The sequence below is a fragment of the Silene latifolia genome, chromosome 3 (genome assembly GCF_048544455.1).
Source record: "Silene latifolia isolate original U9 population chromosome 3, ASM4854445v1, whole genome shotgun sequence".
Lineage (NCBI taxonomy): Eukaryota > Viridiplantae > Streptophyta > Magnoliopsida > Caryophyllales > Caryophyllaceae > Silene > Silene latifolia.
In genome coordinates, this window is record NC_133528.1 from 17,727,376 (window position 1) to 17,742,270 (window position 14,895).

Below are 14,895 nucleotides of genomic sequence, written 5' to 3' on the forward strand. Positions count from 1 at the left end.
GCTGCCGCCGAAGTTATAACAAACCGATCATCCTAGTACCTCTTATTTATCTATTTGATCCGTATTTTTAATTTATTGTCTTTATTTACTCTTAGCTATAGACCAATCCAATTCAACCTCCACAATTGTTACCTTAGAGTTTTATTAGACAGCTAAGAATTACATTCGCCTCCTTGTGGTTCGACCCTGTTACCACTAGCCTAGGTTAGTCTTAATAGGAAATTATAAATCTTATTTTTGGTACTCACAACGACGGGTATCAAATGTTATCTGAACATTGAAAGTCGGATAGCCCGTATTTATAACATAGCCTATCTGACCGCCGCTCACTTTCAGACTGTAAGTGAGGGCACTTTGACCACTATTGCTTGTGGTGGGTTGGTGACGCGTCTCGCCAACTGTCTTGTTTTACTTTTCCCTCGACAGGAGGACCCCATCGATCCTGACCTACGTTTCATGGACCTTCCTTACGCGAGGGCTGTCTATTAGGTCGATAGACAGATGCGGTGGAAGATTGATTCTTTCATCTGTGACCGCATCCCCGTCACTGGCTACCCTCCTGTTCTGCCCCTTACCACTGTTCAGAGGGCTGCTCGGCCGCCCTTGCCTAGTAACAGGCTTCCTCTGGTGGCGGCCACTGCTACTGCTAGCACTTCGAGGAGAGCTCGTGCCTCCTCTTCACAGGCACCCTCTACCTCCACTACTGCTCCCACTGGCTACCCGGCCACTTTTCGACCTCCTACTCCTTTGGTTGTCCCTCCGGTCATGGACCAGAGGGCAAAGTCACGTGTGTTGGGTGACTTGTGCAGGAGCTTTGACCAGCACAGGCTAGACATCGCTCTAGTCCTCTACCCAGTTTATGAGGAGTTAGCCCGAGGAGGGATGCTCCCACAGGGTGCTTGGACTCACCCTTCCTACTTTGTCCCTTCTGTGGGCGGCTACCCTCAGCCTGCCAGGAGACCCCCTCCTACTACTCTCGCTGGTGCCTCCACTTCCGGAGAGCCACGCGCCGCTGCCGAGGCGGACGAGGAGAGCGACTCGGGGTCCGGAGAGTCTAGTGGAGAGGATTACGATGGTGGAGATTAGATGCTGGTGACCTCCCCGTTTTTGGCTGGTTTGGGGAGGTCGTATTTTGTGAGTTCCTTCCTTTCTTTATTAGCTTCCTTTTCTTTTATTATGATTTTATTCTCCCATTTTTCTGCTGGTGATTTGCTGCTGAGCACAATGAGGGCATTGTGCGTTTTGGTTTGGGGAGGGTATTTGCATATGCCTTTTTTTTTGCATCTGCATTTGTTTTTTTTTATTGCATTTCAGTCACATGTTTAGTGCATTTCTGTTTGCATTTGTTTTTTATTTTCATTCATTCAAAAAAAAAAAGAAAAAAAAAGAAAAAAAAAATTGAAAATTAAAAAAAAATCAAAAAAATCACGTTTACTTTTGCATATAGTTGAGTCGGATTGGAGTTATTAATGATGATTTTGCACTATTAGTCAAATATGTCATTCCTTGCCTTTTCACAGCTGTTTAGCGAGAATTATAAGTGATTTCTCAAATTTTGTTATGGAATTCGTTTCGGGTAATTAGACTTGACTCATTACTTTTGGCAAACTACTTATACTTTCTGAGATATAGAGCCTATAACTGGTGACATTCATGACCGGTTAATTTAGGATTGAGAGTAGTACTCCCTTCATTTCATGTTTTGCACGTGTATGAGTTTTGATTGCTTATTGCCTATACGCATTGGTTTGTGGTCGGTATTGCATGTTTTGAGAACTATTGCATCCTCCCCCTTTCTCGTTTTACCCCATTAACTCCACTATAAGCTATAACTGCCAGTTGCCCTCAACTACATCCCATACTTAGCCTACCATTGTGCCAAGCTAGGAAGTAGTAGAGGAATTTTTGTCGATTCATGCTGTTTGGTTCATTTTGTAATGATGGAGTGGGTATTGATGAAGAGTGAAGGGGTTGTGTCATTTTGAAGGGAAAGAAAGAAATTTAGAAGAAATGAAAAAAAAAAGATGTTTACCTGGCAGAGAGCACTGGTATGTGCAGAGTGGTCGATCGACTGCCATCACTGGTCGATCGACCACCAGTTCAGAAGATGAAAAAAAATGAAAATGAAAAAAAGAAAAAAAAACAGAAAGAAGAAAAGAAAAAAAAAACAGGAGGAGTTTGAAAATAATAAGGTTTTGGTTGAATTGAGAACACGCCTCATGTGCCTACTTCATGAATTGGAGGCGTTTGTTTGGGATTTTGTGTGGCCTAGTCATTAAAGGCATGGTTTATATGTTGAGATGGAGGAACGGGATACGGTTTCTGATGGTTGGATAGGTACTAGCTTGGCTCTTACCTTTACTTTTTCCATAATTGTCTTGCCCATCCTTTCCCACTTAACCTCACATATCCAAATCTTGCAATAGTTCGGCATGTAATAGTCTTTGACGGTGGTTATGCGTATGTACGGTAGCTAGAATCATTATTCTTGCTAGTCAAGCATACATGTTTTGTCGGTCGCAGTTTAGGTGAGAGACTGTATTTTCTTTCCTCTCTTTTACACATATTCTTACCATTTGCTTTGCTGAGAGAAGAGTGACCTGGGAGAGTCCGAATGTATGAGTCTTGCAAGGTCGAACGCCCGACTTAATTCCATGATATGCATAAATTTGTTCACTTGATTTAAGCTTTGCAGTAGTTGACTATGTGCATTAAACGGTTTGGCATTGATTTGTAGCTAGCTCTGAGATATACTCCTTTCCATTTAGTTTTTTATATGGGTCATAGTGCTTGCTTGGGGACAAGCAAGGTTTGGTTTGGGGAGATTTGATACGTGCATATTCTATACACTTTATCTGCGGTTTTGGCACGTATTTCCATGCATAATTGTTAACTTTAAGCTACTATTTCTCCCGAAACGGTTTACTTTGTATTTTCTATGATATATTGTAGGAATGAATGGAAGTAAGCTAAATCGAGCCTAAATCGTCCTCCGGAGGCAACTTCAGGGAAGCTTAGAAGAAGGAGGTTCGTACTCACTCACCTCGGGATGCGTGCATTGGAGTGAGGAGCTGTTTTTGAAGAAAAGAAGTGTTTCGACAAGCACCATCGGTCGATCGATCGACTATCTTTTGTAAGGTCGATCGACCACTGAAGTACATCAGACGCTACTGGATCGCCACCATCAGTCGATCGACCATACTGATCAGTCGATCGACCAGTCTTCGAGCTGAGAATTATTTCTTCGTGTTAGACTTTTAAAAGCCCAACTTGTAATTAACCTTTGGCATATTTTATCAGTAGAACGCAGCAACATTTAGGTCATGCTTTTCATTATTGAAAAAACTCAGTTTTGAGATCTAGCTTGGGTGACGGAAAACCTCGATTTTGATACTTTGTTCTTTAATTCAATTAGTAAGTTTTTATGCAATTCCTTTCTTCTTTTAATTCTTGTTATTTCAATTCTTGTTTTACCAATTTAATTCCAGAAATTCATCTCTTGTCTTTTGTCTTTTATTTAAATTCAATCATATCAATCTTGTTCTTTGTTATCAATTTAGCAATTGTTTTAGTTTTAGTCATGCGTAGCTAATTGTTTTGATTGGGAATGAGGTGAACCATGGCATAAATTAGGATTGTTTGTTAGCATGAATTCTTCCGTTTCGATTTTGTCGTCTGTTGATATGTGTTTTTGCTAGTTTGAAAGATTAGTAATTAGAACTATCATTAGATTGGAATTTCTCTTGAGTGAAAGCTTTGAGAAATTTCGGGGAATTAGAAGACCGCAAGGTTAATTTGAGCATAGATCGAAAGGCTTGCTTATACCCCTGAGACCGTATTATAGGAATTCTGCTACCTTATTGTCCTGACCATTGCCATGGTGAACCGAATTTCCCGATCCTCTTTTTATCTTGTTGAGAAATTTCATTTTAGCAATTAGTCAATTTAGTCAACCAATCTCAAAACCCCCCAATTAATTGTTACTTTTATAGACTGAAAAATAGCAAACAAAATCAACCTTGTCTCTCTGTGGTTCGACCCTTACTATCACTAGCTATAGTTTTAGTTTGGAATTATAAATTTAATTTTGATACAAAACAATGGTTTCGAATAAAGAATTAAAACAATTAAAACGAAAATAAAAACCTCACGTGGTCAGTCGATCGACCGGGTAGGGTGGTCGATCGACCAACGCGCGAATCAGGCCGTGTTCTTTATAATGCCGCCTACGCTATAATTCGTCTACATCCTAGCACAATTGATTTAGCTACTCATGCTGATGGGTATAACAACAATAAAACTAATGAAATAAACAAAAGAATTCATACTTAAAACGATAAAATAAACAATTGACATAAACGATGATAAAGGTTTCGGGAGACTAACTAACAATTCTATACTATAAGCAATAAAGTAATGAAACCGAAAATAGGGGGGAAGAATACCGAAATTGCAGAGGAACGATTGAGAAACGAAAATTCTGATGCTAAACAATATTCCAAAACCCTAATTATCAAACTAAATGTTCTTGTATAAAAACTTGATTAAAAACTGAATGAAAACTGCATCCATTTCTGAATGAACTAGGTTACGTTATATAAGAAATATACGTAACTATTATTCCAAAACCTAAACAAAATGGGCTTGCGCTTCCTCGGTCTTTTAATTCTCGTCTGGGATAGCAGCTTGGTCGATCGACTGATGGTAGTGGTCGATCGACTGATCCTCAGTGTGCAGTAGCTTCTGGAACCCGCAGGTTGGTCGATCAACTGATAGCAGTGGTCGATCGACTGCATGAGCTGCTACTTGACTTCTTTAATCTCGTGGATTTGTCTTTTGGGCCTTGAATTGCGCACCAAGCTCGTTCCTTAAGCGAATACTTCACGCCAAATGCAATGCAGGATACTCGGGGACGGATTTAGCTTGATTTCCGCTGGATTCTTCACATTTCTGCAATAATGTACAAAAATACGGAAGTAGACGGAAATAGGGAGAAATGTAGCATAAAATACATGAATGAGCTCTGAAATGCGTGGAAAATAGGATGTAAAACATCATATAAAAGACACGCATCAAACTTCCCCAAACCGAACCCTTGCTTGTCCCCAAGCAAGAACTAGACTCGATCTAATTACCTAATGGAACGAGTTCAATCTCTGAGCGAATTACAACATGTGAAGCCTAAACCAATTTAATGCACAACCAACAATCAATTAGCAAATGAATCATGCAAACGAGTTATGGGGTCGTTAGAAATATTGCTGAACCGTTAACTGTAGAGACTTATCAAATCGGACTCTCCCGGGTCACTCGTAACACTCAATAAGCACAGGTGAATAATGTAAGATAGAAAGAAGTAAATATGTAATGACTCTCACCTAACTACGACCTATAAGAACATGCCTGCAGTCTAATATGAAAGTAATCTCTACAGCCGTACATACGCATTCCAACCAACAAGAGACCATGACACATGCCGAGGTATATATATGGATATGTGAGGTATGGGCGAGAAGAGGCAAAACATTTATGGAAAAGTGGAGGTACAGGTGATCAAGCTAGTACCGAAACGGAACCATATGGCAACATCTAACTTCTTGCTCAAAAACAAATGAAACGGTGCTATAGCAAGCACAAATCTCACAATCTCCAGGTATAAAGGTAATCAACTAACTCCCCATAAGATACAAATGAATCATGGGAGCAAAAATCGCCATAAGATAAAGGCTTGAATTATGCGAAATTGATTCCTTTTCTTTCCCTCGAACCTCAGTCGATCGACCAAAAAGGGCAGTCGATCCACTGCACGAACAGTACAGAACTCTTTTTTTTCTTTTCGAATCATTTTTTCATCTTTTTTTTTTCTTTTCTTATTTCTTTCTTTCCTCCTTTTCGTCTTTCCAACAATATCTCAAACATGAGCATATGCTACCAAAAACTAAGTAACAATCCCAAGAACACAGGCTACTAGCTTGGCAAGGGCAGGCTAAATGTAGGATGTAGTAATGGGACAAAAAGGCTGTTTTTGGCAGTGTGGGGTTCATGGGCAAAACGAATAAGGGGAAACCTCTACCACATGTGTCAACTAACCACAGACCGAATGCGTACAGGTACTAAGCAAATTAAGTTCATATTTATGCACATTTATGTGACATGCCTCATAAGGAGTAACTACTCACATCCTAAATAAACCGGTCATAGATGTCACCAGTTATAAGCTCTAAACCTCAGAAAATGATGTAGCTTGCCAATTTTCTAAGTCAAGTCTCAAGTTCAGCAAATAATTAACGAAAACTCGTAGATATGCACTTATACGATTCTACTAATAACATGTTAATCAAGCAAGGCTCAGGCAAAACAGGTGCAAAATGCAATATCATCCTTGAAATACTATCGTTCCGACTCGATCTATATGCTAAAATAAACGTGCATTTTAAGGAAATTTTTGAAATTTTTCAATTTTTTTAGATTTTTGTATATGCGTATAAAATGAAATAACAATGCAAGACAAAATGAAAACGTGAATGCAAGCAAATGATATGCGACGCAAAACCCTTCCCCAAACCAAATCGCACAATGTCCCCATTGTGCAAAATCATGTAATGAAGAAAAGAGAAACGGGAATTTGCGAGAAAATGAAATAAAAAAGACATGAAGTGGAAATCAGGAACTCACAAGACTTTAAGCGCAGCAAAGGAAACCTCCCCAAACCAGCGTGAGCTAGGAGGTTTCAGTAGCCAACAGTGCTACTAATAAGTACCTGAAAGACAAATAAAACCCACGCATAAAATCGAGAAAGACAAGTTTAAAACGGTAAAATTATGCACAATTGAGAAAATAGAAGAAATAAATAATTTGACGGAAAGTAAAGTGGAGTAGAAAGCTCCCTTAAGTCCGCAAATCGACCAAACATAGCAGGAGAGAGATCGTGAACAGGTACAGCAGCGTCCCTGGTCGATCGACCAAAAGGGGCAGTCGATCGACCAATGTGTCAGGAACAGTAGCTCCTGGAAGGTGCAACTCAGTCGATCGACCATTGTAGCCAGTCGATCGACTGACAATACTGCTGTATTCCTTATTTCTTCGTATTGGCTCAATTACTTGAGCTAATGAGGTCTAAAACCCTGCAAGTGCACAATAATACGCGCCCAAAATTGCGCAAAACCCAAAATAAAGTCTCAAACGTATAAAATCCTAAGCAAGCCGAATAAAATGCGAAGTTTTGCGCACACCAAAGCAATAAAAAGTGTCTAACAAAAGCAAATAAAATGAAGTTTATAAAGAGCTCGATCAACTAATAGTTGATCAAGAATGGCCACGGTATGGCCCACTTCGTCGGCTTCTGGCTACTAGAGGTAGCCTCAACGGTGCTTATTTGATCAGCTGCACCATCCTTAGCTTCCACGTCCACTGAACTCAATGGGTCAACACTCTCATCACTCCCCAGTCGATGATCTCTTCGGGCTTGTCAGAATCCAAATCAGACTCTCTGGCTTTGACCGGCTCGTCATCAACTTCCTCATCAATTCCATAGCTCAGGCAACCAAGACCTCCTCTTTGAATGATCGGCTTCTTTACAGTTGAAGCAACTTGCAGCACTTCCTTCCCCAAACCAGCTCCTGCAACATCTAAAACAACAGATTCTTCCTCCTTTTTGCTCCCAGTCTGGGGCGGGGGGGTTAACACAGAAGTAGTTATAGAGACAGGCAATTCAGGAAGCACAAAGTACGATTTCTTTTCAGAAACCGTATTACAAGTCACAGGCCACATGGGGTCCTTTTTCTTAGCAGGTTGGGCAAAAACAATGGAGTGCTTTCCCACTTTGAAAGTCAAGGTTCCTAGACCGACATCTATGACTGCACCAGCAGTGTGCAGAAATGGCCTACCCAAAATAATGGGAATATGGGCATCCTCAGGCATATCAAGGACCACAAAGTCTACAGGGAAGAAAAACTTCCCTATTCTGACAGGGATGTCCTCTAAGACTCATACGGGTTGGACCGCAGAGCGATCGGCCATCTGGACGGTCATGTCGGTCACTGCAAACCTAGTCAGTTTAAGCTTCCTAGTTTGACTCAAAGGCATGACGCTTATACTAGCTCCTAAGTCACATAATGCCTTCTCAATAGAGAAGGTACCTATATTGCAAGGAACAGAAAAGCTACCCGGGTCTTCTAACTTATGGGGTGCAGTGTGAGACAGATAAGAGCATGACTCTTTGGTTAATGCGATAGTATGGACATTTTCAAGTGACTTTTTCTTAGACAGGATTTGTTTCATGAATTTAGTGTAGGCAGGCACTTGATTGACCAACTCAAGGAAAGGTACTTGTACATTCAAACTACGGATAACCTTTTCAAATTTATTGAAAGATACCTGTTCCTTTGTCGGCACTAGTCTCTCTGGATACGGGGCTGTAAGAAGTACCTTAGCCCTCTCCTCTAAATCACGCGTGCCGGTATCCGTGGACTTAGGTTGAAAGTCCACCACCTTCTCCTTATTGAAGCTCGAACCCTCGTCAGACCGTCTCAAATGTGAGCCATTGATCGTCATCGGATCGAACTTCGGAGCCGGGACTGACCCATCAGCACTCGGGTCTTTCCCCAATATTTTCGGGATTGTCGTGCCCCGAAACAAATGATCCCTCAGATTATCGGGCATTGAAGGACGAAATTTCTCGATATCAGCAGGGGTCTCAGTCGATCGACCACCTTGCTCAGTCGATCGACCGAGATGCACAGTTCCAGAAGCTCCTGTAACCCGCGTGTCAGTCGATCGACCGGGTGTATCAGTCGATCGACTGATATACCTGGTAGACGCCTTTTTCTTTGAATTATTCGTTACAGCTTTCTTTTGACTCGGATCTGCCTCATTCTTTTCAACAGCGTCCTCGACCATGGCAGGCCCCTCCAGGGTGGACCCACTCCTCAACGTGATAGCGTTTAGGGTCTCCTTTTGGTCGGTTTAGTCGGTAAGTGTCCCGAAGCTCGAGTGGTACTCTTACTAGCCAATTGGGCAATTTGGCTCTCTAGTAGCTTCATCCCGGCCTCTCTTGCTTGGGACTCCTTCAGCAACAAGTTCTTGAACTCAGCAAAATCAGAACTGTGGGATTGTTGTTGCTGCTGCGACATATAAGGAGGTTTTTGATATTGTTGTTGCTTTTGATGAGGGGGCACATAGGGTTGCTGCTGCGGAGGTGGAGTTGGATTTAGGACATTCTGGCTACTCCACCTCAGGTTGGGATGAACATTAGGCTCATAGTAGGTATTTGTCTGCCTATAATGTTGAAAGGCAGCACAAGACTCAAAGGGACTAGGTCAATTCTTGAAACGTGTCCCTCGGCTCCGCACCTTTCACAGCACGAAAGGACCGTCGACACAAACATTTACTTGGTAAATACCCCCTTTGAAGCTCCTCCTAATTCATATTTGTCAAATCTCGCAGTGAGAGCTTCAAGTGCAAAGAACAGAGGAAGATTCAGCAGCTCTCCTCGGTTCCCTCTCGGAATTCCCATACTCAGCCTTGTGGGTGGTTAGATCGTCGATGATCTTCCACCCCTTGGTCTCTCCCAAGTTCTCAGCAAATCGGCCATTGGCTGCAGCATCCAAAATAGCCCTCTGATCGTCATACAGCCCATTATAGAAATGATTGCACAAGCTCCATTTTTCGAAACCATGGTGCGGTATGGTTCGCACCAGCTTCTTAAATCGGACCCATGCCTCGTGGAAGTTCTCATCCGGCCCTTGTTTGAAACTCGTGATTTGAGCTCTAATAGCAATCGTCTTTAAAGCAGAAAAGTACTTCTTGTAGAATGCTAATGCCAAGGAATTCCAATCGCTGATCCCATGTGCGGTTCGGTCCAGATCTCTATACCACTCTCTTGCAGCGTCGCGAAGAGAGAAAATGAACATGGTCTCCTTGATCTAATCTTGGGTCACACCGGCCGGCGGGGGTATAGAGCAACAATAATCAATGAAGGTCTCCATATGCTTGGCTGCATCTTCATTTGCAGCTCCCCCGAACTGGTTTCTCTCAACCAGGTTATTATAGGAAGGCTTTGGCTCGAATTTTCTCGCCTCCCCAGGTAGTTCGAATCCTTTGGAAAGATTCTCCATTTGTCGGCTCGAGTGATGGCAATGGTTGCTTCTTCACCATGACTGGAATTTACGGAGAAGTGACTGTCTCAAATTTGAAGAAATAGAAGCAGGAGATGTAGGTGGATCTTCCTCAAACAGAGCGTTCTCGTAGTAGCTTGACAGAGTACTCAGCTCTTCCTCTGTCAGTAATATCCTTTGTGATCGTCTCAACTCGCGCAAAGATTTCTCAATCTCAGGATTGAATGGTACTAGTTCACCACCCTGTGACCTGCGCATAAGAGGAAACTACAAAAAGAATATAAGAAGAGTTTAAGGAACAGAAGTCCCTTAAACTAAGAAAGACTAAATTAAAACAACTAAAAATTAGAACTATAGCCTCCCCGGCAACGGCGCCAAAATTTGATACCCGTCGTTGTGAGTACCAAAAATAAGATTTATAATTTCCTATTAAGACTAACCTAGGCTAGTGGTAACAGGGTCGAACCACAAGGAGGCGAATGCAATTCTTAGCTGTCTAATAAAAGTCTAAGGTAACAATTGTGGGGGTTGAATTGGATTGGTCTATAGCTAAGAGTAAATAAAGACAATAAATTAAAAAGACGGATCAAATAGATAAAGAAGAGGTACTAGGATGATCGGCTTGTTATAGCTTCGGCGGCAGCATACTAAATAGGTCTAAATCAAAACACATGAGGCGGGAAATAAAGAGATCCTCTCGGTCCACTCTTAACAAATAGCATCTTTCGATCTCGCTATAGGTCCCTAATATCAGTAATACTAACTTTCGTCCTGAAAAGTGATTTACGGTCTAAACTTTACCTTTCTTTCGATCTCAGTTCAGTTTAGTCATTTTAATTGATGGTCTAACAACTGTCCCTATCTCTCGATCTAATGGGTCAGTCAAATCCTAAACATCCAACTAGTCGCGTGCACTCGATTCGTCGAATAAAGAATTAAAACAATTAAAACGAAAATAAAAACCTCACGTGGTCAGTCGATCGACCGGGTAGGGTGGTCAATCGACCAACGCGCGAATCAGGCCGTGTTCTTTATAATGCCGCCTACGCTATAATTCCCCTACATCCTAGCACAATTGATTTAGCTACTCATGCTGATGGGTATAACAACAATAAAACTAATAAAATAAACAAAAGAATTCATACTTAAAACGATAAAATAAACAATTGACATAAACGATGATAAAGGTTTCGGGAGACTAACTAACAATTCTATACTATAAGCAATAAAGTAATGAAACTGAAAATAGGGAAGGAAGAATACCGAAATTGCAGAGGAACGATTGAGAAACGAAAATTCCGATGCTAAACAATATTCCAAACCCTAATTATCAAACTAAATGTTACTGTATAAAAACTTGATTAAAAACTGAATGAAAACTGCATCCATTTCTGAATGAACTAGGTTACGTTATATAAGAAATATACGTAACTATTATTCCAAAACCTAAACAAAATGGGCTTGCGCTTCCTCGGTCTTTTAATTCTCGTCTGGGATAGCAGCTTGGTCGATCGACTGATGGTAGTGGTCGATCGACTGATCCTCAGTGTACAGTAGCTTCTGGAACCCGCAGGTTGGTCGATCGACTGATAGCAGTGGTCGATCGACTGCTTGAGCTGCTACTTGACTTCTATAATCTCGTGGATTTGTCTTTTGGGCCTTGAATTGCGCACCAAGCTCGTTCCTTAAGCGAATACTTCACGCCAAATGCAATGCAAGATACTCGGGGACGGATTTAGCTTGATTTCCGCTGGATTCTTCACATTTCTGCAATAATGTACAAAAATACGGAAGTAGACGGAAATAGGGAGAAATGTAGCATAAACTACATGAATGAGCTCTGAAATGCGTGGAAAATAGGATGTAAAACATCATATAAAAGACACGCATCTTTGATACGTGCATATTCTATACACTTTATCTGCGGTTTTGGCACGTATTTCCATGCATAATTGTTAACTTTAAGCTACTATTTCTCCCGAAACGGTTTACTTTGCATTTTCTATGATTTATTGTAAGAATGAATGGAAGTAAGCTAAATAGAGCCTAAATCGTCCTCCGGAGGCAACTTCAGAGAAGCTTGGAAGAAGGAGGTTCGTACTCACTCACCTCGGGATGCGTGCATTGGAGTGAGGAGCTGTTTTTGAAGAAAAGAAGTGTTTCTGCACAGCACCATCAGTCGATCGACTATGTTGTAAGGTCGATCGACCACTGAAGTACATCAGACGCTACTGGATCGCCACCATCAGTCGATCGACCATACTGATCAGTCGATCGACCAGCCTTCGAGCTGAGAATTATTTCTTCGTGTTAGACTTTTAAAAGCCCAACTTGTAATTAACCTTTGGCATCTTTTATCAGTAGAACGCAGCAACATTTAGGTCATGCTTTTCATTATCGAAAAAACTCAGTTTTGAGATCTAGCTTGGGTGACGGAAAACCTCGATTTCGATACTTTGTTCTTTAATTCAATTAGTAAGTTTTTATGCAATTCCTTTCTTCTTTTAATTCTTGTTATTTCAATTCTTGTTTTCCCAATTTAATTCCAGAAATTCATCTCTTGTCTTTTGTCTTTTATTTAAATTCAATCATGTCAATCTTGTTCTTTGTTATCAATTTAGCAATTGTTTTAGTTTTAGTCATGCGTAGCTAATTGTTTTGATTGGGAATGAGGTGAACCATGGCATAAATTAGGATTGTTTGTTAGCATGAATTCTTCCGTTTCGATTTTGTCGTCTGTTGATATGTCTTTTTGCTAGATTGAAAGATTAGTAATTACAACTATCATTAGATTGGAATTTCTCTTGAGTGAAAGCTTTGAGAAATTTCAGGGAATTAGAAGACCGCAAGGTTAATTTGAGCATAGATCGAAAGGCTTGCTTATACCCCTGAGACCGTATTATTGGATTTCTGTTACCTTATTTTCCTGACCATTGCCATGGTGAACCGAATTTCCCGATCCCTTTTTTATCTTGTTAAGAAATTTCATTTTAGCATTTAGTCAATTTAGTCAACCAATCTCAAAACCCCCCAATTAATTGTTACTTTTATAGACTGAAAAATAGCAAACAAAATCAACCTTGTCTCTCTGTGGTTCGACCCTTACTATCACTAGCTATAGTTTTAGTTTGGATTTATAAATTTAATTTTTATCCAAAACGACGGTATCAAATTTTGGCGCCGTTGCCGGAGAGACGGTGTAATTCTGTTTGCTTTATTTTCAGTTTATTTTTCTTGTCTCAAGGAACTTTGGTTACTTGCGACCGTTGCTTACCTTTGCTTCTAGTTTTGCCTTTGCACAGTTAGAAGACAGGTTTTTGAGAGGAAGACTTGAGTACTCTCATTTTGGCAATTATGGCTACAATATATGATAATCTACAGCCAAAGGAACACCATCTTCCAAAGGGGCACCAGTTACCTACCCCTACTACGGGTAACTTCGAATTTCGTTCCTCTTATATCGATTTAGTGGAGCGAAATCAGTTTGCTGGTCTACCAGATGAGGACCCCTTGAAGCATATGGAAATTTTCACAGACTACTGCTGTTCCATACCTATACCAGCTGGGGTGACTCGGGATGAAGTAAAGGGGTTGATGTTCTTATACTCCTTGAAGGATTCAGCGCGAGATTGGTACCGCTACCTTGATAGGGTAGCAAGTGGAGTCACGGACTGGACATCTCTAGCATTAGCCTTCTACAAGAAGTACTTCCCACTTTCAAAGACTGACGCCTTGAGAAGTAAAATCACAAGTTTCCTGCAAGGAGCTGATGAGGGTTTTTGCGAAGCATGGGGACGTTTCAAAAGTTTGGTCCGAGCTGTCCCTCACCATGGTTTCCAGCAATGGTATCTTTGCAACCTATTTTATAATGCTCTATATGATGATTACAAGGTCATCCTGGATGCAGCTGCTAATGGTAGGTTCCAAAACAATACCGGTCAGAGTAAAGGTTGGAACACTATTGAGGAGATGGCAGTCCATAGAGTTGAGTTTGGAAGTTCACGTGGAAAGTCACGAAAGCAAAGTGATGAAATGAGTGCCGTTGTGACACTTATAACTTCTATTACTGCCCGTCTCGAGAAGCTCGAGATTTCGAAGCTTCCAAGGAGAAAGTTGAAATACTGTTCAAAACTCGGATGAGATCGAGAAGTTGAGAGAAATGGTCCAACTCCTTTTGGTTCAAGTGGCGAATATGGAAAGCAAAGGATTGAGTCCTCAAGGAATTTTGTAAAGCAATTGGAGAATATAGAGGCTAAGCAAGTTGCTAATTCTTCAAGCAAATGTGAAGGGCCGATTGAAACGATTAATGCCATTAATCTCAGCAGTGGCCTCTCTTATGAAAGTCCCGACAAGCCAAAGGAAGACTCGGGAAATGATGAAGAAGCTCGTTTAAATTCTGGTGCAAAAACGAGCTCAATTGCGATTTCCGGTCGATCGACCAACATTGTCGATCGATCGATCAAGCGTCGAGATAAAATAGTTTCGATCGAAACTATTCACACCAAAGATCGATCGATCGACCAACATTCTCAGTCGATCGACTGAGTCACCTGACGAGATCAATTCTGAACAGGAACTGTTCACGCCCAGCCAAGTTGGTCGATCGACCACTAATATCAGTCGATCGACTGACCTCCCAGTACAGGATGCAAATCCGTCAACTAGTTTGCATGATTCTTCACTCATTGATGATTTGATTTGGGGTTTTAAACCTATGGAAGCGAAGGTTCCGATCCTACGGCCGTGTTGCGATCCCGTATCCGGAGCGTTTGAAGGCTAC

General features: G+C 41.2%; 1 non-coding gene across 1 annotated transcript; it reads right to left on the reverse strand.

The window, feature by feature from the left end:
- Window positions 1–13,844: 13,844 nt before the first annotated feature.
- Window positions 13,845–13,951, reverse strand: LOC141650120 (small nucleolar RNA R71). Its single transcript, XR_012546177.1, has one exon. It is a non-coding gene; the product is annotated as a small nucleolar RNA R71 (small nucleolar RNA).
- Between the last annotated feature and the right edge of the window lie 944 nt (window positions 13,952–14,895).